The sequence below is a fragment of the Macaca thibetana genome, chromosome 11, assembly GCF_024542745.1.
Source record: "Macaca thibetana thibetana isolate TM-01 chromosome 11, ASM2454274v1, whole genome shotgun sequence".
NCBI lineage: Eukaryota > Metazoa > Chordata > Mammalia > Primates > Cercopithecidae > Macaca > Macaca thibetana.
The window spans coordinates 76,299,705-76,324,027 of record NC_065588.1 but is presented as its reverse complement, the minus strand read 5'-3'; the positions used below and the strand labels follow the sequence as shown (position 1 = coordinate 76,324,027).

The window sequence follows — 24,323 nt, the reverse complement described above, 5'->3', positions numbered from 1 at the left end:
ATTGATATGCATTAGGAATTCCACTACTATCTGCTATTATATATGAACAAATAATAGGTTACAGTAAGTATAGTAAGATACAGAATTTGGAATCAGAAACAGAAATTCCAATTCCTTATCTACAATTTATATATTTGTCAATTTTATGGAGCAGAGTAAATCTCTGAGCCTGTTTCTCTGTCTTTGGAATGCAAATGAACTTACTTCTTTGGGGCTTTCAGAAGTTAGGTATTTATCAAATATTTTGAAAGAGAGGTCAAATAGAGTAGACATTTATTCATTCACGTGAATTCCAGTGAAGAAGGTGAAAAGAGAGAAAGGACAATGTGGTTTACTTAGCAAAAAGAGCTACATCTTTGAAAATAAAAGCAAGAAAAGCATTGAGGACACTGCTAAGGAAACTGCAAGTGCTTCAGCATGGCTGCATATAAACAGTGACAGATCTATCAAAGGATTAGACAGGAAACAAAAGGAGGCAGAGTCTAGGCCATGGATGAGGCTCTTGGGTAATACTCCATCTAAGGGGTCTTAACTCCATCCAAGAACATGTGGTGAAACTGAGTGAACCTTGAGTTAACAGAATGAGTTACTGCCGAAATTGTAAATGAGGTTCACAAGTTACACTGAGTTTGACAATAGAGGAAAAAGAAAAACTAAGACATCACACATTAAAGTTTGCAAACTATTGCTATTTCAAAAGCATCATTGAACAAACTTTTTAAAGGAAATTATAGCAGAGATAGAGAAAAAAGAAATACTTGAGATACTGGAAAGTTAGGATATATAAGATTTGGCAACAGATTGCAAGAGTGCAAGGAGATGATTGAGAGTGAAGTATACGGCATGAGGAGGTATAATGCATGAATAAAAAATACCAGTATTTTATTGTTTTCATATAAAATGGGCACCAAATTATCTGGCCTTAATGCTAATATCTTTCCTCAGAACACCAGTCCTATTGTTTTGTCCAAACATTGATTACATCTCAGAGGTTGCCTTCTTGTTTTTCCTGCACGTAGCAGTTGAGAAGAAAGAATGACAAATGCTGGTAGTCATAAACATTTTTTCCACAAAAATAAGTACTTATGTAATTCAGTAAAGAGATGCAAAGACTTGTTCAAAGACTGTGAAGGAACTCCTGGAGCTAAGGTAAGATCATGTGCAATGTTTAATGGCTGATAGAAAGGGCAGATGAGAAAAACAGAGTCAGAAAAGTAGAAGAGGGGTTTTGAAATGAAAATGTCATGGGAGATGGGAGTAAGACTAAGTTTTGTTCATATCTTGGTTATGCAAGTTACTGCTATTTAACCTTGAGCTACTTATTTAATCTTCGTATTTTCTCAGATGTTAAATGAATTAAATAATATCAATTAGTTGTGAGGATTAAATACAATATGTGTAATACTTTGCATAGTGCCTTTTATATACACAGGGATAATAATATAAAGTGGTTACCGCTACTAGCAGTTTGAATTTTATGACTTAGATTACACAAATGAAAATAATTTGTGAAAAACCAGCATTTAGAGGAAGAGCTTGTCTAATAATGTAGAAGGTGAATTTTAAATATGTGTGTATGTATATTGTCATATTTAAAATAAAATATGTGGAAACAAAGAAAGAATGAAAGAAAGGGAGAGAGGGAAGAAAGGAGAGAGAGAGGGAGAGAGAGAGGAAGAAGGGAGGGAGGGAGGAAAGGAAAAGCTGCTATACTACACTGTACATGCTATCTTTAGTATCTCAGAGAAGACAAATAGCAAAAATAAAAAGCATCTTCCAAACAAAAAGGAAAATGTACCAAAATATATATATATAAATTGGGTATCACTAATCCAGCAAACCTTGTACTCAGAAGGAAAGCACATTACCACCATCTGTCTCTCAACTCACATATTGGCTTTACAGTAGGAAGGTGTATCAGCCAGCATTCCTACAGAACACAGATGGCACAATCAGAAGTAGTAATTTAAGAAGGATTAGTGAAGGGATTATCTACAAATGTATGGGTGGGATTAAGGGAAACCAACAACTATTGATGAAGCACCTCAGGACTGGCAACAGTGGAAGCTATTACTACCTCTAGGCCTAAAGGGGTAAGAGAAGGAGCAGTTACCAGAACTCAGGAGAGCCGTAGCTGTAGCTGTAGGAAAGGTCTGGGTGCTGGATGGGATCTGTGACTTGTATAAACCCAGCCACTGCCAAATCTCAGGCCCGCAGGGCAGAAATCAAACTCTCTTCCCCCTTACTGGTGCATCCAATCAACTGAACTCAAATGGAAGCCAGAAGAAACAGAGCTCAGTTGATCCTTTTCATAGAGGTCAGCCTGAGATAAAAAACAAAGCAGATAGCGCAAGAAAGAAGAATGTAAATTACTGTGGGTGGGTGGAAGGAACAACTTGAGAATATCTAGTTTCCGGACAGCAGAAACCTTTGTCATATATCTCTGTACACGCATCCCACCACCACTAACTCATCACCTCAAATCAGATATAATATTTTGCACATAGTTGGCCGGTGATAAATGCTTAATGAATAAAGAACACAATGGTATATATGTCCAGAGCAAAGATTAGAATAAATGGAAAAGATCAGAAAGTAGGAGAGAAGCAAAGAACATGTCATCTCAATCTCTTTAGATCTTCTTCCAGTTTTACAAATCTCTAAAGAATCCTAGGAGAAGAAAAAGTACTGGACAGACATAAGACAAGAAATATCTTGCAAATTTTTTCAAGACCCATTTGGCACATGCCTCCTACCCTAGTATCCCACACAGGGAGAAAGCGCTATCATGAGACTATTTTCTGAACTTACTTATTTCAACACCATTTCCTCATTTTATTTTACACCAGTCCCCCTCTATCCTTGGAAGACCCTTTCTATTCCTGTCCATTCATCTTTGTTTAATATCCTCTTCATGTCAAGAAATTTTCCCCTTATTTTTTCCTCCTCTACATTAATGCGCAATCAGTAATGCACTATAAATCATTATGTATATATTTGCAGAACCATGAGCCAATTAAACCTCTTTTCTTTATAAATTACCAAGTGTCAGGTATGTCTTTATACCAGTGTGAGAATGGACTAGTACATCTCAGTGTCTCACAGATCAAAGATGCTACCATGGGCTCATGAAGTGGTGTCACCCAGACACAGGAGCCAGCCTGCTGCTCTCGCTGAACAGGGATGCGTTAATACAACATCAATAAGAATAATGACTGCAATGGATTAGAAGACTTGGGGTACATCAAAAGCTATGAAACAGAATCAGAAATGAACATGTGGCCATCATTACTTACCTTGCAGAAATAAAAGGATTATAAGACAATACTTTGAGCAATTGTATGCTAACAAATTCAGAAGCTTAGATGAAACAAATTCCTAGTAAAACACAAACTACAATAACTGACACAAGAAGAAATAGAACATTTGAACAGACGTATAACAAGGAAAGAGACTGAATTCTAATCAGAACCTCCCACCAAAGAAGACTAGAGGACAAGGTGGCTTCACTGGTAAAGAGCACAAACAGTTAAACAAACACCCAAAATTTTTTGCTTTGTAATGGTCTTCTAGTTTTTTAGGTATGTATACCCTGAAATAGTACCCTGAAGGAGAAGAGGAAAGGAATCTAACAAATTCAAAATATACTACATGATGAAGTTTTATAAATAACATCTCCATATTCTTCACAATTATACAGCAATATAGATATTGTTAATCTCTGCTTATAGATGAAGAAACTGAAGCTAGATAGCCAATTTTCACAATGTTACACAGTAGAGCCGAGATTTTGTTTACTGTATTCTTGAGGGGAAAAGCACACATCTTATAAATTCCCACCTTCTATCTCTCAGTCCCCATCTTTCATCGTTTGTGGTAGATTATTGGCCTCAATTCTTCATAGCCTCCCCTCTTATCTGTGGCCTTTGTCATGTGACTTCATTGTTTCTCCCATTGAAGAATGAGAGTATATCCTCCTCCTTCGCCTTGGGATCAGCCCTTTGACTTTACCAATGAAATATTAGCAACATAACATAACTAAAAGCTTGGAAAATGCTTGCAACAATTGGGCTTGCTCTCTTGCTCCTCTGTCATTGCCATGAAAACATACCCAACTTGGCCCATTGATCCCGAAAGGAAAATGAAAGACATGAAGGACAAAGCCAAATCACCCCAGCCAAGCCCAGCCTAGATCAGCTGAGAGCACATGAGAGAGCCTAGATGACATCAACAGTCACCCAGCTGAGCCCAGCTGAGATCAGCCAATCCTTAACTGACCTGCAGATCTAAATAATGCCTGTATAAAAAAACGGCAGCAACAAAAACTCTGATTTCAAAGTGCCTCCACTATACCATATTATTCCTAAGCCTGATACTAACCACCCCTATGATCTCAGAAACGTTGATCTGTTTGAACATCAATTCTCCATTGTAAGAGACTGAATTTCTCCTACAATGGTCTCCAAATTCTAATATTCTATAATCTTTATTTTTATTTTATTTACAGAGAGGATTATGTCATTCCATTATTTGTTTCCTCTTTCTCTTTCTTCTCTCCAGATGATAATGCAATGGTATACAACAGAATGTCATAAACTATTTGTTCATTAGTTTACTCATTTAACAAACTTACAATATGTTAGGCATAAGAACAACTGTATGTTGGGCATAAGACCATGCCCTATCATCAGAAACTTGTAATTAAGTTAAATAAAAGTTAATTATGACAAATAAAATAAAAACTCTCCCGAATTTTTTTTAAAGCTAAGTTATTGCTTTTACTGACAGATAGATAATTATGATGTGTCCGGGTTATATATTTTTGGAAAGAATATCTTTTGTCTTATAGTAAAGAGGACCCAGTGAACAAATAATCATCTTTCCATTGATTATTAGTTTTCCTCCTTGAAAGAACTGTCTGTGTCAGCCTGTCATCCAGGAGTTCCATCCCACCTGCTCGGCAGTGGGGGCAAGTGATGCATGAGTCACATGAACACACCTATGATGATTGTGTCCACCCCACTCCCCCAAAAAGACCCATATTGGAGTTCCACCCCAAGTACCTCGAAAGTAACATTATTTTAAGGTATAGTCTTTACAGAGCTGATTAAATTAAAATGGGACCTGGAAGGTGGGCCCTAATCCAATATGACTGTGTCCTCGTAAAAGGGAAAATTTGGACAGAGACAGACATGTACCCAGGGATGACTATGTGAAGAGACAGGGGAGATGAGGGCCATCTACAAGTCAAGAAAAGAGGCCTGGAACAACTCGTACCCCCGCAGCCCTCAAAAGGAACCCACCTGCTGATACTTTGCTTTCAAGCTTCTAGTCTCCAAAACCAAGACAATAAATGTGTCTTTTTAAGCCACTCAGTTTGTAGTATTTTCTTAAGGCAGCCCTAGTGAACTAATACAGGTGTCCTTGTGTAGATTTATGATAGCTAACTTCACTCTAGCCACAGGAGACCCAGTTAATATAAAGGAATTAGTTGTATGTTTGAAAACTGCATTTGCCTATAAACAAAGTCACCATCTCTATAATTAGAGAAGTGCATCTGTTTCTATGACACTGCAATTTCTATGGTACTTGAGCAATGACAAAAATATGACTGTGGTTTTGTGATTGACATTTCTCAAAGGAAAGGGATAGATGTCTATTTAATAAACTACTTTTGAGGAATAAGAATTTTCAGATCACCTTAGAATAATTCCAAACTCACAAGGAATCAAAACCATAAAATCACTTTGGAATTTCTTTTCATAACTGTGTATTCATTCAATTTGTAATTCTGGAACTGTGGCATATGTGCTGAGGAAGTGAATTTGTTAATATGAAAATAGGAGTTTCTGTTCTTAGTTATAGGAATTTATTTAAATTCAAACATTGGCAAAGCTTTTGTTTTGAAGAGCTTTACCAAAGCAAATCTATCAGTTCTGAAGTCTGATTTCTATATGCTAATTTCGAATGAAGAACATACTGGGAAATGCTTTTCTCACAACCTTATGACTCAATAAATGACTGTAAGAAAGCAGATATTCACATGCTGTCTCATAATATCCCATCATTTCCAGATGGCTTTAATATTTGAGCTCCCCCATATGTCCTAGCTTAAAAATGTCTTCTCCCAAACCTTGCTCCTCCCACTATCTTGTATATTTCTACTAATGGTAGCACTATTCTTTCAGTGGCGTGAGAACTTAGTTATCTAAGATACCCTTCCCTTCCCCTATATTCAGTTAATTACCAAATATTGTAGATTCTATATTTGTACTTTGTTTGCCATACCACCAACTCATTTCAATTTTACTTGCCCATTCTATTAAAGCAGCCTGTTGAATGTATCCCATCTCCCAAATTTGTCTTATTAAGCCAGCCACTTAGTTTAATGTTCTTTTAGCACAATGTCATTTAAGTTACTCTGTACTCAAAATTCTTGAAAGGTTCTCAATTTCTTATCAATATTATTCAACATTAGATAATTTTTTATAATTTATATCCTACTTATTCTCATTTATCTCCTCCTCCTATTTACAATTTTTCCATGTTTCTCATTTTTCCCTTTTTCTATGCTTTTATTTATAACTTTCTCTTTTTTTAAATTTTTTATTTCCATAGGTTTTGGGGAAACAGGTGGCATTTGGTTACATGACTAAGTTCTTCAGTGGTAATTTGTGAGATTCTGGTATACCCATCACCCTAGCAGTATATACTGAACCTAATTTGTAGTCTTTTATCCTGATCCCTTTCCCAGCCTTTCCCCCGAGTCCCCAAAGTCCATTATGTCATTCTTATGCCTTTGAATCTTCATAGCTTAACTCCCTATGAATAAGAACATACAATGTTTGGTTTTTCATTCCTGAGTTACTTCACCTAGAATAATAGCCTCCAGTTACATTCACGTTGCTGTGAATGCTATTAATTTGTTCCTTTTTGGGGGCTGAGTAGTATTCCATCATATATATACCACAATTTCTTTATCCACTAGTTGACTGATGGGCATTTGGCCTGGTTCCATATTTCTGCAATTCTGAACTGTGCTGCTATAAACATGCATGTGCAAATATCTTTTTCATATAATGACTTCTTTTCCTCTGGGTAAATATTCAGTAGTGGGATTGCTGGATCAAATGGTAGTTCTACTTTTAGTTCTTGAAGGACTCTCCACGCTGTTTTTCATAGTGGCTGCACTACTTTATATTCCCACCAGCAGTGTAGAAGTGTTCCCTTTTTACCACATCCACACCAACATCTATGATTTTTGTTATTTTTTTTATCATGGCTATTCTTGCAGGAGTAAGATGGTATTGCATTGTGGTTTTTATTTGCATTTCCCTGTTAATTAGTGCTGTTGAGCATTTTTTCATATATTTGTTGGCCATTTGTATATTTTGAGAATTGTTTATTCATTTCCTTAGTCTACTTGTTGATGGGACTGTTTTTTTCTTGCTAATTTGTTTGAGTTCCTTGTAGATTCTGGATATTAGTCCTTTGTTGGATGTATAAATTGTGAAGATTTTCTCCCACTCTGTGGGTTGTCTGTTTACTCTGCTGACTGTTCCTTTTGCTGTGCAGAAGCTGTTTAGTTTAATTAAGTCCCACCTACTTATCTTTGTTTTTGTTGCATTTGCTTTGGGTTCCTGGTCATAAAGTCTTTGTCTAAGCCAATGTCTAGAACGGTTTTTCCGATGTTATCTTCTAGAATTTTTATATTTTCAGGTTTTAGATTTAAGTCCCAGATCCATCTCAAGTTGATTTTTGTATAAAATGAGAGATGAGAATCCAGTCTCTTTCTCCTACATGTGACTTGCCAATTATCCCAGCACCATTTGTTGAATAGGGTGTCCTTTCCCCACTTTATGTCATTTGCTTTGTCAAAAATCAGTTGGCTGTAAGTATGCGACTTTACTTCTGGGTTCTCTATTATATTCCATTGGTTTATGTGCCTATTTTTATACAAATAAGGTGTTGTTTTGGTGACTATGGCCTTATAGTATAGTTTGAAGTCAGGTAATGTGATGTCTCCAGATTTGTTCTTTTCAGTTAGTCTTGCTTTGGCTATGTGGGCTCCTGTTTAGTTCCACATGAATTTTAGGAATTTTTTTCTAGTTCTGTGAAGAATGATGGTGGCAATTTGATGGAAATTGTGTTGAATTTGTAGATTGCTTTTGGTAGTACGGTCATTTTCACAATATCGATTCTACCCATCCAGGAGCATGGAATGTGTTTCCATTTGTTTGTGCCATCTATGATTTATTTCAGCAGTGTTTTGTAGTTTTTCTTGTAGAGGTCTTTCACCTCCTTGGTTAAGTATATTCCTTGAACAGACCAATAACAAGCAGTAAGAATGAAATGGTAATTTTAAAAATGACCAACAAAAAAAAGTCCAGGAGCAGATGTATTCACAGCTGAATTCTATCAGACATTCAAAGAGAATTTGTACCAGTCCTATTGACACTATTCTACAAGATAGAGAAAGAGGGAATCCTCTCTAAGTCATTCTGTGAAGCCAGTATCACTCTAATATCAAAACCAGGAAAGGACATAACAAAAAAACAAAACTACAGACCAATATCCCTGATGAACATAGATGTAAAAATCCTTAACAAAATACTAAGCTAACTGAATCCAACAGCATATCAAAAAGATAATCCACCATGATCAAGTGGGTTTCATACTAGGGTTGCAGGGATGGTTTAACACACACAAGTCAATAAATGTGATACATCACATAAACAGAATTAAAAGCAAAAATCACATGACCATCTATTTGCAGAAAAAACATTTGACAAAATCTAGCATTGCTTTATGATTAAAATCCTCAGCAAAATAAACATAAAAGAGACATACCTCAATGTAATAAAAGCTATCTATTACAAACCCAGAGCTAACATAATACTGAACAGGGAAAAGTTTAAAGTATTCCCTCTGAGAACTGAAACAGGGCAAGGATGCCCACTCTCACCCCGTCTATTCAACATAGTACTGGAAATCCTAGCTAGAGCAATCAGACAAGAGAAATAAATAAAGGGCATCCAAATCAGTAAAGAGGAAGTCAAACCCTCACTGTTTGCTGATATGATCATATACCTAGAAAACCCTAAAGATTCCTCTGAAAAACTCCTAGAACTGATAATGAATTCAGAAAAGTTTCGGGATACAAAATTAATGTACACAAATCAGCAGCGCTGCGATACATTAACAGCGACCGAGCTGAGAATCAAATCAAGAACTCAACCCCTTTTACAAAAGCTACTCTCTCTCTTTCTCTCTCTCTCTATATATATATGCTCTCTCTATATATATACATATATATACATATATAGGCTATATATACATACACACATACACACACACACACGTACACATATATATATATAGCCTTTACCTCCTATCTCTGCCATTCTACCAATTCTGCAAGGCCCATTTCAGAGATAACCTCTTCTTTTTCTGAAATCTGTATAACCACACAATCCCTTACTCTAAACCCTTGGGTACAATGGATTTCTAAATTCAGAATCTTTTAGAATTTATATGCACATTTCATTTATTACATAACATCCCCAGTGGAGCCTGATAAGTCTCCTGGAGTCAAATATATTAAATTTTCTGCAATGAAACTTATAAAGTCACACTAAAGGAGGTATATAAATGCTATAAATAGCTTCATGTCAGTTCAAGTCAGAATTTGTAATCAAACGAGTTTACCACAAACTGTTTTTTAAAGACTGTTGTTTTTTTAAAAAACAAAACTCAGTTTTAAGAGCTTTATAGATTTTAGAATTGTGAATAAAAGTTTATAAGCTTGTGGCATTTTTCTCATACTTAAAATGCTTAGGATTTGCTAATTTCTACTTAGTTGATATTTATTTAAACCCACCATATAAGAAGAAATTATTACTAACCAGGTACTAGATTAAAGATTTTACACACATAAATCAATAAAGAACCCACCAGGAAAATAGAATCCACTTCTGGAATTTACAACAGAAATTAATTCAAGGAATTAGTCACACAAGTGACTGGAAGAACTGAAAGCCAACATAGAAGAGTGAGGCAAGCCAGAGAACAGCAAGAAACCACTACCACCCTTATGATACATAGACACACAGACTAATAGAACAAAATAGAGAACCCAGAAACAAATCCACACACCTACCGTGAACTCACTTTTCAAAAAAGTGCCAAGAACAACCACTGGGGAAAAAATGGTCTCTTCAATAAATGGTGCTGGGAAAACTGGCTATCCATATGAAGAAGAATGAAACTAAACCCCTATCTCTCACCATATACAAAAATAAAATCAAAATAGATTTAACACTTAAATCTAAGACCTCAAACTATGAAAATACTACAAGAAAACATTTGGAAAACCCTCCAAGATATTGGTCTCAGCAAAAATTTCTTGAGTAGTACTCTGTAAGTACAGGTGACCAAAGCAAAAGTGGACAAATGGGATCACCTCGAATTTAAAAGCTTCTGCACAGCAAAGGAAACAATCAGCAAAGTGAAGAGACAACCCATAGAATGGGAGAAAATATTTTCAAACCACCCATCTGACAAGGGATTAAAAACCAGAATATACAAGGATCTCAAACAAACTCTATGGGGAAAAAAAAATCTAATAATCTGATTAAAAATGGGCAAAAGATTTGAATAGACAGTTCTCAAAAGAAGACATACAAATGGCAAGCAGATATATGAAAAGGTGTTCAATATTATTGATCATCAGAGGAATACAAATCAAAACTACAATGAGATATCACCTCAACTCAATTAAATGGTTTATATCCATAAAACAGGCAATAACAAATGCTGGCGAGGATGTGGAGGAAAGGGGACCCTCACACACTGTTGGTGGGAATATAAATCAGTACAACCACTATGGAGAACAGTTTGGAGGTTCCTCAAAAAACTAAAAATTGAGCCACCATATGATCCAGCAATTCCACTGCTGTATATATACCCCAAAGAAAGGAAATCAGTATATGGAAGAGATATTTGCACTCCCATAATTTTTGCAGCACTCTTCACAATAGACAAGATTTGGATGCAATCTAAGTGTCTCTATTAGTCCATTTTCATGCTGCTGATAAAGACATACCCAAGACTGGGCAATTTACAAAAAAAAAGGTTTATTGGACTTAACAGTTCCATGTGCCTGGGGAGGCCTTACAATCATGGAGGAAGGCAAGGAGGAGCAAGGGTCATCTTACATAGATGGCAGCAGGCAAAGAGGGAATTCGTGCAGGGGAACTCCTCTTTATAAAATGATCAGATCTCATGAGACTTGTTCACTATCACTAGAACAGCATTGGAAAGACTTCTCCCCATGACTGAATTATCTCCCACCGAGTCCCTTCCACAACACATAGGAATTCAAGATGAGATTTGTATGGGGGATGCAGCCAAACCATATCAGTGTCCATCAACAGATGAATGGTGTATTAGTCAGGGTTCTCTAGAGGGACAGAACTAATAGGATAGATGTATATATAAAGGGGAGTTTATTAAGGAGTATTGACTCACACGACCACAAGGTGAGGTCCCACAATAGGCTGTCTGTAAGCTGAGAAGCAAGGAAGCCAGTCTGAGTCCCAAAGCTGAAGAACTTGGAATCCGATGTTCAAGGGCAGGAAGCATTCAGCACGGGAGAAAGATGTAGACCAGAAGACTAAACCATTCTAGTCTTTTCATGTTCTTCTGCCTGCTTCTATTCTGGCCATACTGGCAGCTGATTAGATTGTGCCCACCCAGACTGAGGATAGGGTCTGCCTCTCCCAGTCCACTGACTCAAATGTCAATCTCCTTTGGCAACGCCTTCACAGGCACACCCAGGAAAAATATTTTGCATCCTTCAATCCAATCAAGTTGACACTCAATATTAGCCATCACAAGTAGATAAAGAAAATATGGTACATATACATAATGGAGTACTGTTCAGACATGAAAATGAATGAGATCCAGACATTTGCCACAACATGGATGTAACTGGAGGTCATTATGCTAAGTGAAATAAGCCAGGCACCGAAAGACAAACATCACACGTTCTCACTTATCTGTGGTACCTAAAAATCAACACAATTGAACTCATGGAGATAGAGAGTAGAAGGATGGTTACTAAAGGCTGAGAAGACAAGTGGAGAGGGTGGGAAGTGGGGATGATTAATCGGTACAAAAAAAATAGAAAGAATAAATAACACCTAATATGTGATAGCACAACAGGGTGACTATAGTCAATAATAATTTAATTGTACATTTAAAAATAACTAAGACTATAATTAGATTATTTGTAACACAAAGGATAAATGTTTGAGGGGATGGATACCCCATATTACTTGATGTGATTATTATGCATTGCATGCCTGTATCAAAAAAATCTCATGTACCCCATCTCATGCAATACATAATATATATACCTACTATGGAACCACAAAAATTAAAAATTAAAAAAGATTAACTCAAAGTTGATAATAGAACTGATTACAAAATGGAAAACCATAAAACCCCAAGAATATAACATAGGAGAAAACCCAGATAGCCTTGAATAGGGTGATGACTTTTTTAGATACAACATCAAAGTCATGATCCATGCAAGAAAGAATTGATAAGCTGTACTTCATTAAAATTTAAAACGTCTACTCTGTGAAAGACAAGGTCAAGAGAATGAGACGACAAACCACAGACTGAGAGGAAATCATTGCAAAAGACATATCTGATAAATAATTGTTATCCAAAATATACAAAGAACTCTTAAAACTCAACAAGAAAACAAACAACTCAATTATAAATGGGCCAAAGACCTTAAGGAACTCCTCATCAAAGAAGATATACAGATGAAAATTAAGCATATGAAAAGATGCTCCACATCCTACATCATCAGGAAAATGCCAATTAAAGCAATAATGTGATACCGCTACATATTCATTAAAATGGTCAAAATCCAGAACACTAACAATATCAAATGCTGGCAAGGATGTGTAGCAACAGGAACTTTCATTCACTGGTGGTGGGAATGCAAAATGGTACAGCCATTTGCAAAACAGTCTGGCAGTTTCTTACAAACAAAACATATTCTTACCATACGATCCAGCAATCACACTCCTTAGCACTTAACTATAGGAGTTGAAAACTTCTGTCCACACAAAAACCTGTACACAGATGTTTATAGTAGCTTTATTTTTGCCAAAACTTGGAAGCAATTAAGATGTCCTTCAGTAGGTGAATGAATTAATATGGTATATCCAGACAATGGAATATAATTCAACATTGTTAAAAGGTAAACTGAAGCACATTTAAATTTTTTTTTATTTATTTGAGCAAACAATGATTCATGAATTGCTCAGTTCCAAACTAGAAGTAGTTTGGCGGTTCAAAGAGGGAGTGCAAAGGGGAGGTTTTATAGGACGAACCTGGAAGTAAAGCAAATAAAATATTTGATTATGCAGCTGCCTTATTTGGTATAAGCTCCTGGAAAGTCCCTAGTTACACAACTATAACAGTTGGTGGTTTCTGATTAGTTGAGCTTAAGTTTTCTCTTTCTTTAATATGGGCATTTACAAGAAATAGTCCAAGTTAAGTTTTGGGTTTTTTTGTTTGTTTGTTTTTTGTTTTTTGTGGTTTGTTTGTTTGTTTTTTCCTTTCTAATGGAGTCTTGCTCTGTTGCCCAGGCTGGAGTGCAGTGGCATGATCTCAGCTCACTGCAACCTCCACCTCCTGAGTTCAACTGATTCTCCTGCCCCATTCTCCTGAGTAGTTGGGACTACTGGCATGAGCCACCATGCCTGGCTAATTTTTGTATTTTTAGTAGAAACGGTATTTTGCCACATTGGCCAGGCTGGTCTTGAACTGCTGACCTCAAGTGATCCACCCACCTCAGCCTCCTAAAGTGCTGGGATTACAGGAGTGAGCCACTGTGCCCAGCTTCAAGTTAAGTTTTGATTATGTTTGCAAATCAAATAAGGTTAAAGTCGCATATGACACTTAACTGTCTTTGTCCACTTACAGATTCTTCAGGTACAGTCTCTATTTTATTTTAGTTTAACAGCATTAAGAAAAAATGAAAAGATATGGAGGAAATTTAAATGCATATTACTAAGTGAAAAAAGCCAATCTGAAATGACTACATATGTCTGATTCCAACTACGTGACATTCTGGGAAAGGCTGAACTATGTAGACAATAAAAAATATCTATGGTTGCCAGGATTTGGAGGGTTATAGAGGAGGGATGTATAGGCAGAGCACAGAGGATTTTTAGGGCAGTGACATTTATATGATTTATATGATACTACAATGGTGAAAATATGTCATTATATATTTGTACAAACCCATAGAGTGTATAACACCAAGAGTGAACTCTAATGTAAATTATGGACTTGGGGTGATTATGATGTGTCAATGTAGATTCATCAGTTTTAACAAATGTGCCACTCTGGTGGAAGATGTTGATAATGAGAGAAGCTATACACATGTGAAGACAGAGAAGGTATAGATTAAATGTGTCTCCCCCAAATTCTTACGTTGAAAACTTAATCCCCAATGCAATGGTCTCAGGAGGTGGAGCCTTTGAGGGGGTAATTAGGTCATGAGGCTGGAACCCTCATGAATGGGATTAATGCCCTTATAAAAGAGACCCCGGAGAACTCCCTTGCTCCTTCTGCCATCTGAGGACATAATGAAAAGATGGCTGTCTATGAACCAGAAAATGTGCCCTCATCAGGCACCAAATCTGCTGGGGTGTTACTCTTGAACTTCCCAACTTCCAGAATAAGAAATAAATTTCCATTGTTGATAAGGCCATACTATAGGACTTTGCTATAGCTGTCCGAAAGGATTAGTACAGGAAATATATGGGAAATCTCTGTACCTTTCTCTCAATTTTGCTGTGAAACTAAAATTGCTATTTAAAAAATAAAGTACTTATTTCATTTAAAAAATTGATGACACATCCGGGTGTGGTTGCTCATGCCTGTAATCCCAGCACTTTGGGAGGCTGAGGCAGGTGGACCACCTGAGGTTAGGAATTCGACACCAGCCTGGCCAACATGGTGAAACCCTGTCTCTACTAAAAATACAAAAATTAGCCAGGCATGGTGGTGCACACCTGTAATCCTAGCTGAGGCTGAGGCAGGAGAATCTCTTGAACCTGGGAGGCGGAGGTTGCAGTGAGTCGAGATTGTGCCACCGCACTCCAGCCTGGGTGACAGAGTGAGACTCTGTCTCAAAAAAAAATAATAAATAATAAATTAATAAAATTTTTTAAATGATGACAAAGGTTGGATTTTTGCAACAGGTGATTGGATTACCCATCCTCAAATTCTAGGACTACTCAAAGGTCATTGGTGACTATAAATTGCCTTACATCCATAAACTGTTTTACTCTTGAGTTCCCACAGCACTCTGGGATGAGTGTCCTCTAGTTCCAAGTTATTGTTTGCATCTGTTTTGTCATTAGGTTTATAACATACCATGATTCTATCACTATTAATTCTAGTACCTCTGACCTTTCAGCTTTGAGCTGAAATTTGGGAGGGACGATCTTCTCACCAAATTCCTTAGCAAAGAATGAAACAAAACTGATTGAGCCTCTGCTTTCTCTTCTCATGCCTCAAGACCTCTTTCAACTCATCGAACAGTGCTACTTTGGCTTGGGCTCCAACAGAACTGAGAAGTAAGAGAATCTGTTTTCTCTGCTCTTCACTATTAAACTCCCAACCACCAAGAGCTACTACTTTATCACACCCCACCTTTCAGTTCTCCTCTCCGACACGGAGCCTAACATGCTCAGGTGACCCCATTCCTTCTTGCCCTAGGAGAAACCAGTCTAATTTTACAAATTCTCACTGATAGTACCAGATGACTCTAACATGGAATGTACTGTTCTCAATTGAGTAAAAAGAGGCCCCAGATCTATCGTAACTTAAGTTTGGGGGGCAGTTATTTGACTTCTCTGACCTTAATTTCCTTGTCCAAAAACAATAATGGTAAAAATAAATACCATACACAGTTGTAAAGAGAATCAACTGATAATACCTGTAAAGTGAACTGCACAGCACAGACAAGTGAATAATTAGATACTATTGTTAGATTCTACAAGGCGCAGAAGTCAATGCTGCTTTTGATTCACAGTAATTTTTAAATGTCTTCTAAGTCGGAGAGCTGTTCACATTCACAGTGACATTAGTTGACTAGTCTATTAGTGACTAGTGACTCTTCAGTAACTAGTTGACTCTTTCCTTGCCTCTCACCACCATCATTCCCTCTGTTCTAGAGTATTTACAACCCACAAGGAGTCTATCTAAAGGAGACAGCTAATATCTAAAGGTACAATTCTATGCTCCAAAACAACAATACTAATTCAAGTATGAATAATATAACCCTATTCCCACAGATCTTTTTTTTAATAGAATTCTGCTTTTAATGTCTCCAGATAAACTGATTTTTATTTTATTTTATTTTATTTTATTTATTTTGGAGAGAGCTTACATTTTAATAGGGGAAGTAGACCATGAGCTTGTAAATATGTGAATAAGCAAAATAATTTCAGAATGTTTTAAGTGCTAAGAAAGAAAGAAGCAGGTAATGGAGTAAAAAGTAACTTGAAATTACTTTAGATTGTGTATTTAGAGCATACCTCTTTGAGTTGTGACTCTGTGGTTAACCATGGGATACTTTAGGCTCATCTTGTCTTTTCTAGTTTCTATCAAATCTTAGTTTGCCTCTTAGTCTCTGCTTCCTATCCTAAATCTTATTATTCCTTTGAATTTAGAGTTGCTTTTTGTATACATTGGATTAACTATGTAGGATGACTTATTCAATTAGAAATTCATCCTAAATTCCTAGCTGTAGGCATTTGGCCAAATTTCCTCCTAGGAAAATTTTTGACTGGGGAAATCCATCCATAAACTGACATTTTAGACTTTAGAGAAATCTCAGAAAGGTTTTTATTTTCACCTACCCTTTCTCACAAGGATTTCAAAATTAATTTTATTGTGATTCCTATTATCTATCATTTCTTCCATGAATGAATTGCCAAAATCAAATAATATTATTTTGTCCTTTTTGCACTGTAATTTTTTAAAAATATAAATACCAGCATAATTTTTCAGAAATTGCTTTTAAAAGTAAAAATAAAAAGCATCTATTTCTACTTGTTTTCTATGCCTTTCTTTTTCTAGACTTACAGTAGAGTATAGACATGAGCTTCAGAGAATCTGCACATTTCCATCAATTATATAAAATAGTTATGGGTGCATGCATCTTCCTAGGGAAAGGGCTCTTGATCTTCAGTCATGATCCATGACTCACCAAAGGTGAACAATAACTATAAGGCCCCTTATCGAGACAATCACAATGAATGTCTGTGAATTTAAGACCTACTTTTGAGTTTTCTGTGCTCTACTACAAGGCTGCAGGTCTTCCCTTCTCCAGTAATTGTAGATTTGTTCACTGTCTTAGAAACAGCAAAAATCCAATGACTGGCCCATTACTCGCTGCCTAGATGAAAGATAAATGTAGATGGATGAGTCCTTAACATTCCCCTTTGAACTCCCAGACTACTGGGGTAACTCTGGAGTTTCCTTTGCAGGTCAATTTGGAAGATTCTTTTGAACAGCTTTATCTTTTCATTTTTATTGGATAAGAAATTACTCTACATTCTGTTCAGCAATAAACACATTATTCTGTTGTAGCTGCATAGAAAGAAAACCATTTTCAAAACGAATATCACATAGAGGACAAGTATAATTCTTGAAAGAAGTTTGGCTCAATGAGGTAAACAGAAAAACATATTCTAGAGACATTTCCAGGGAACAAGGACCTTTGGTCACACAGTACTCTATTTGAGAGAGAGCAAACTCCTTTCCATAATTATTGGCATTCATTTTTTTTGGTTTGCATCAGACGTTATATTAAGAAAAGCAAAAAATGGCAGAGCATTTTCAATGCCTTTGAATATACAGAAGAATACACATATATCTCTCTGGCCAAATAAGTTATTTTCTGCGTGTAAATTAGTCCCTTAGAGGACTATTAACTCTTTTAGCATGGAAGAACTAGATATAAAAATAGTACACCTGAATAGCGTACTACATGAGCAGTTTATCACTCCAGTAAGATCAAAAATCACTATTCTATAAATAAAATAGTGACTGACGTAACGTTGAGCACATTATTTACTGCCCTTATTCTGTTAGTTACTCTTGACGGCCTCCTTTATGCCATCATGAGCAACTAACACACTCTATCAAATGCGGCAGACCTGCGTCAAACCTCTTCTCCTGCTCCAAAACAAACCCCTCTGAAGTGAACCTCTGACTTGAGCACTCCGTTGCCTAGGGCTCGAGTTTCTCCTGACCACTCAGCAATGCAAGAATTTTGTGCAGGGAACTATACACAACTCCACAGGGTTCCAGAAGGTAGAAAACAAACCATGAAAAATGGGAGAAATTAAGGCTGATAAGGGAGAGAGAGGAAGAACACTTTTCAATTAATGGGAGAGGTGTGTCTATCACTAGGAACCACTTTGAACACAGGCAGGTCAAGCAGTGACATTTAGGATGTGATTGGAGGGGTTTAAAAAAATCTTTTCCTATTCATTCCCACCCCCTAACCAAATTCAGATCCATAGTCCCTTATTGCAAACCCAAGAAGTCAGTTGTAAATTTGGAATTCTAAACTTTAGGGACTTCAGAAAGTTAACAGGGTACATATACTTTATATTATTATGTAACATCCTATAGTGGGGTATGGGGTAATCCCCCATTATCAAATACATTAATATTCCTGCTGCAAAATCTATGAATATTTCCATTAAATATGACAATGAAGACTATAAAAAGCCTCATGTCAATTCATGATAGGTTTGTACCTAATTAGGTCAGGTCAGCCTTTGTCACCCAACTATTTTCCCAGAGTGGAATATTGCTATGTTACTTCATCCCAGCCCATCTTTCCCACCTCTTGCACATATGCCTTCCCATAACAATTGCCAGTTGCCTGAGTGGTCCCAAGTCCTCCAGATTTAATTTCATATTTAAATCAAAATGAGTCCAGTTCCTGTCCAATGTATCATGGGAAAGCCCCTCTTCTGCCACCCCTGCCGTATCTCTACATCTTCCCTGACTTGTCCTTTCTGCTGGACTCCCCTCCTCATTCACCTCTAGCTTCTGGTGGCTGTTTTATTTTCTCTACCTCTTTTGGCCCAACTACAGAACACAGTCCCTTTTCCTAAGATTACCTAATGCAACCAAAGCAGTGGGGATAGAGAGAAGGAAACAGACACAGGAGCTGTTAAGGGGCTGTCAAATGAATGACTGTTGGCTTTCCTAGGCTAAAATAAGTGAGGAACAGACATTTTCTCCTGGGCTTGGGATAGTGGTGAAGGAATAGTGGTTCCTGCCAATACAGATGTAAAGTAGTTCCACTTAAGATATCTTACATTAAATAACAGAATTTAACTGAAGATATAGAGAAAATGGGGAGGAGTTTATATCTTGGCACAACACAGAAAATGAATGAAAAGTTTTAATTGAAGAATTCACTTCCATTCCCACCACTCAGAACTTTCACTATGTTTCTTCAAAGGACTCCAGATTCTGGCCATGATGCTGGGCTCCTTTCTATATATCTATGTCACCCAGTACAATAACCGCTAGACACGTGGCCACTGAGTGCTTGAAATTTAGCTAATCCAAATCAGGATGTGCTGTCAATGTACAATATATTACTAAAAGTAATTTTACCTGTTTATCTTTAAACTAGAAAACTTAAAATTATATATGACTCACATTGTGTTTTTATTGGACAGTGCTGATCTAAGTTTTTCTCTAACCTTCCCCTTTCTCAGGAGCCTCTCTCCTCCCCTCTGTCTTCTTTCAGAAACTCAAAAGTTCTCCCATCTGGTACCTAAGCAGGCAATACAGCTCCCTCCTGATCTCAGTCTATCCTATCTTGGCCAAGCCCAGAAGGACAGGGAAGGAAGGTTGAGGAGGGAGTGTAGGAGCCAGTTTCTTTCCCATTTCATTCTCAGAGTGGCCATGAGGGTACTCTCTTAAACGGTATTTCCTCTCCCAAAAATGAATTCTGCTGCTAATTTTAAAATATAAAAATACTCTTTCTACTACATACATATATAGAAAATCATACTTCTCAATCATGCACTTTGCAGACTCCCTGTAAAATATAAGCAACTTGAAATTCTTGACTTTTTGACTTTCTGTTGAACTAATACAAAAAATCTTGAATGGTGGCTGATTCTTTATTTGAGTCTCAGAGATCCCAGGAACAAGAATGGGAAGGAAAGTAAAAGGAGGCTGACACCCTTTAGGGAGATTCTAATCAAGGTACAGCAAGGGCTGATGAAATAAGTCCGCCTGTTGTTAGAGAACACCTTTTTATTTACTCATTGCATGTGTATTGTGCTCTTCCAGGGTTGAGCAGTATGGTGCTGAACAGTAAGTGCTCAGAATACTCAAGTTCTCTGGAGGCAGCATCCTCCTCCTGGACACCAGGCACCAAGAAATAAAAGTGCTTGCTTTTCTATATTCCATACCTGAAAATTGTCACCTTCTGGTGATACATCTTAATGGTTGAAAAATGAGTCTTATTGATAGTCACCTTTCAATTAGAGAAAAATAAAGATAAGACACTGCAGATATTAAAGTTACACAAATGAGGCTAAAAGAGAACAAAAACAGAAAGATAATGCCATGGCTTACTTTTATCTCTAAAGTTATTTAAAAAAATCTTGTCTTTTTCCCTTGAAACCACAACCCTACTTTACATAACTTAAGAACTCGGCGAATGTGACAGAGTATAATTACCAGCCCTTTCCTTTAAAAATAAAGGTACAAGAATAAAAAGATCACCACGCTTCAACAAACACCTGCAAGAGCTACAGAAGTATCATTGTTTCTTTATAAGTCTTGTGGAACAAACTATTTTTAACAGTATCAGGATTTAATTTAATCTTTGTACACTATTTTTCTGAAGGTAAATTTGGTAAGTTAGGTGAACACAAAGAAGTTATTCTATGTACACTTATTTCATAAATGTGGGGAAATCACCTAATTACTAAAATTACTGATGTCCATATATATTTACAAAGATACCAGTTCTTCTCTCTTAGTCAGAATTTCACATCATTTAATACTTAAAATGATCAAGTTCACATTACATAAATTGTAATGATACTACTGACAATAATATTTTCTATGAGCTAGGTGCCATTCTAAGGACTTTACATATGCTGACATTCCATTCTTACCACAATAGTAAGAAGTAGGTATACTTATTAGGCACATTTTATATATGAGGAGACTGAAGCACAGAGAGATGAAGTAACTTGCCCAAGATCATCAGATAGTTAATGGCAGAGACATGGGGATCTTAACCCAGTTACTCTAATTCCAGAGTCCTCACTTTTTAACACTCTGCTCTACTTCTTACTAAGGTGATAAAGAAATTCATAACATTCGATGTGTTCCTTTGTTTACTTAATGATGGTAAGACTGTCTGAAATCTTACATCTTCTAACAAAGCTGAACACAAATAGTTAACAAAGCAGACATCAAAAGCAATCTGTTTCAAAACTAAACTCCAGGGACAGTCCCAAATGACCCAAAGAAGCCAATAATTTATCTCTGAACATCATATGCAGTTGTAAAGACCCTAAAGTTGAAATAAAGACAGTTGTTGGTAAAACGAGAAACAACTCAAACTATGTGATAGAGATGCTCCCAGAAGACATCTGTGGTATGAAGGAGATCAGTGCTAGAATCCACATGAGATATGAGGTAAACTTGAAATGTCATCAATAGAGAGAACAAAGTAAAGGGGAGAGGCAAGGCAGGTGGAACTGGAGTGAATGTGACTTGATTATTTTTTGAATGTAACAAGAGAAGACTACAGTAGTTAGGATTCTTGCCCATGGCTTAAATAACATGGTAAGAGAATGATGATGTCTGCCATGCATTCATAGGGAACTGGAGAGGACAGTCTGAGGGTATAGGTCTTGAAAATCAGTTTAGGGAATGTTCAGTGTAGGATGTTAGTAGAACATTCAGATGGAAATATTTTGGAAGTGGTGGGAAGAGATTGAGCAGTTATCAACATGTATATTATAGTTTAAACTACAGTACACTACTCCTAGGCATAATGTGTTTAAAGGCAGCCTTCCTAAAGTGATTTTGTTGTATTCAAATTCCTCTAATATTCATTAAGCACCTATTGTCTTTATGGCACTCTGATAAGCACAGTGGGGATTCAAAAAGACCTTTTAGTATATTTTAATTTTATGATCCCTCAAAGAGTTTGCATTTGAATAAAGTAAGAGTAACTTGAAATCAAAGCAGAATATGACAAAAACCATCAAACAAGCCACAAAAACTTAGTGGATCAAAGAAAAGAGAGTGCATATTAGCTAGGGAAATCAGGAAATATTTAAGGAGGGAAGTGGCATGTGGCCAACACAAGATACAGAAAAGAAAGATGCGAAAAATGAAGTTGTGCCATGGAATTTCAACACTAAAAATTCTAACGGGGAGAAACCAGTGTGTGAGTTAAGGCACGGTTCTCAAGGACAAAATTCATACTGACTTATTTAAATGAAAATGGATTGCTACAGTTCCCAGGTAGTTAAAAAAGGCTTACAGAGTAATTAGGACGGCTAACTTAGTAAATTCTGCACCGAGGGTCCAGGGATAACTCCCAAGATCCTACTGCAGAAATGCACTTCCAAAGCAGCTGCTTCACCTGCCATGATCAAGGAGCTGCCATCTCCACGGTCTGCTTCTATGCCATCCTCCTCACCAGCAATCTGCACCAGCAAAACAGATATTTCTTATTCTTTCTCTCTTAACTACATAATTCAAATCCTAGGTGAATTCATCTGATTGGCCACATCTAGGACCCTCGCTATAAGGGAGTGTGGGATGCGTGAGTTTTAGCTGCCCAGTCTGGGCAGTACAAAAGGACACACTAAAAGGTAGTTGGAAGAGACAGTGGGAAAGATAGTCTGAATATTTACCACACTGGACATGTTCAGAGACTTTTGCTTAGGATAAAAACCAACCATCCATCCACCAATTCATTTATTCATTCACTCAAAAAACATTTTAGTGTTAAAGATGTATCAGTAATCAATATTAATTTCACACTTCTGACTTTAACTTTTACTCTCTGAGAATACATTGATTCACTATTCAGCTACAGTCTGTTATTATACTCTTGCCATTTTTTAATAAAAAAAATTAGACTTTATATTTTCTTGACATTGGCCTTTTTTGCTTCAAATGCTAAGGTAGCTATTGGCTTTCAGTATTGGAATCATTTGACTACTAAAATAATCAATGTTCTTATCTTGCAACTGGCAGTAAAAGCTCTCATAACTAGTCTGAAATATAGAGGATGAAAAAATAACTCTCTCCCTATTCCTATTAAACTGGAGAACACATGTTCTCATCATCATTTACTAATGATAATAATAAGACAGAGGAAGAAGAGTGATAACACTGATAGTTATGTTGTACTTACCATGTGCCAAGAACTGTGCTAAAATCAGCTTAAATTATTCCATTTAATTCTTACAACAGCTTTATTAGAGATATTATGATCACTATCGTAATTAATAAAACTAAGAATATGAAAGAATAAGAAAATAATATTATCAACCAACTGGAACTTTTTACCAAGTATAATCATACTTCTAAGCCTTTCTTTCTGACAGAAAGACAGGAACCTTTGCCCTAAGGAAAGATTTAGTAAGAATCGCCTATACCCTGTTGGGAACTCATTCATTCTGATTCACAAGCTACTCCACATCTGTATAATTGTATGTGTGATTGTCTAAAAAAATGACATCTAACTTAATTATACCCTCTCTGAGAAGGAAACTCTAACCCCAGATTTATTTATAAACCATAATACTTATTTATACTAACATCAGAACATAGGGAAATCCTAATTTTTCTGTTAAGTCTATTATTTTAGCTCCTCTATCTAAAAGGCTGGGAGACACCAAAGTGACACTTCTTCCCAAAGAACAGAAACACAGGTTAGAGCTCCATTTTTATCAGCGTGAACCAGTTCTCATTTGAGGCCCTGATTTTTAATGGGGAAATCTCCAGTCATCACAACAGCACCCTAAAAGATCAATTATGTTCCCCAAGACTGGTTTCCAGTAATTACCCTAGCATCAGAACTTGACACTAATAAACTTAGAAACATGAGGCAAGAGTGCCTTACATAGAGTTCCAGCTTGCTGTTAATTTGTGATGGGGCTTTAAATAAGCCATTTAACTTCTTCCCATTTGCTTCCTCATCT

The 24,323-nt window shown here is 36.6% G+C and overlaps 1 long non-coding RNA gene across 1 annotated transcript in view; it reads left to right on the top strand.

Moving 5' to 3' along the window:
• Positions 1-1,115: 1,115 nt before the first annotated feature.
• Positions 1,116-24,323, top strand: part of LOC126931254 (uncharacterized) — a 76,344-nt gene continuing 53,136 nt past the window's right edge. Inside the window, exon 1 of the long non-coding RNA XR_007717807.1 lies at positions 1,116-1,149. This is a non-coding gene — a long non-coding RNA (uncharacterized LOC126931254). The remainder of the gene's footprint in view (positions 1,150-24,323) is intronic.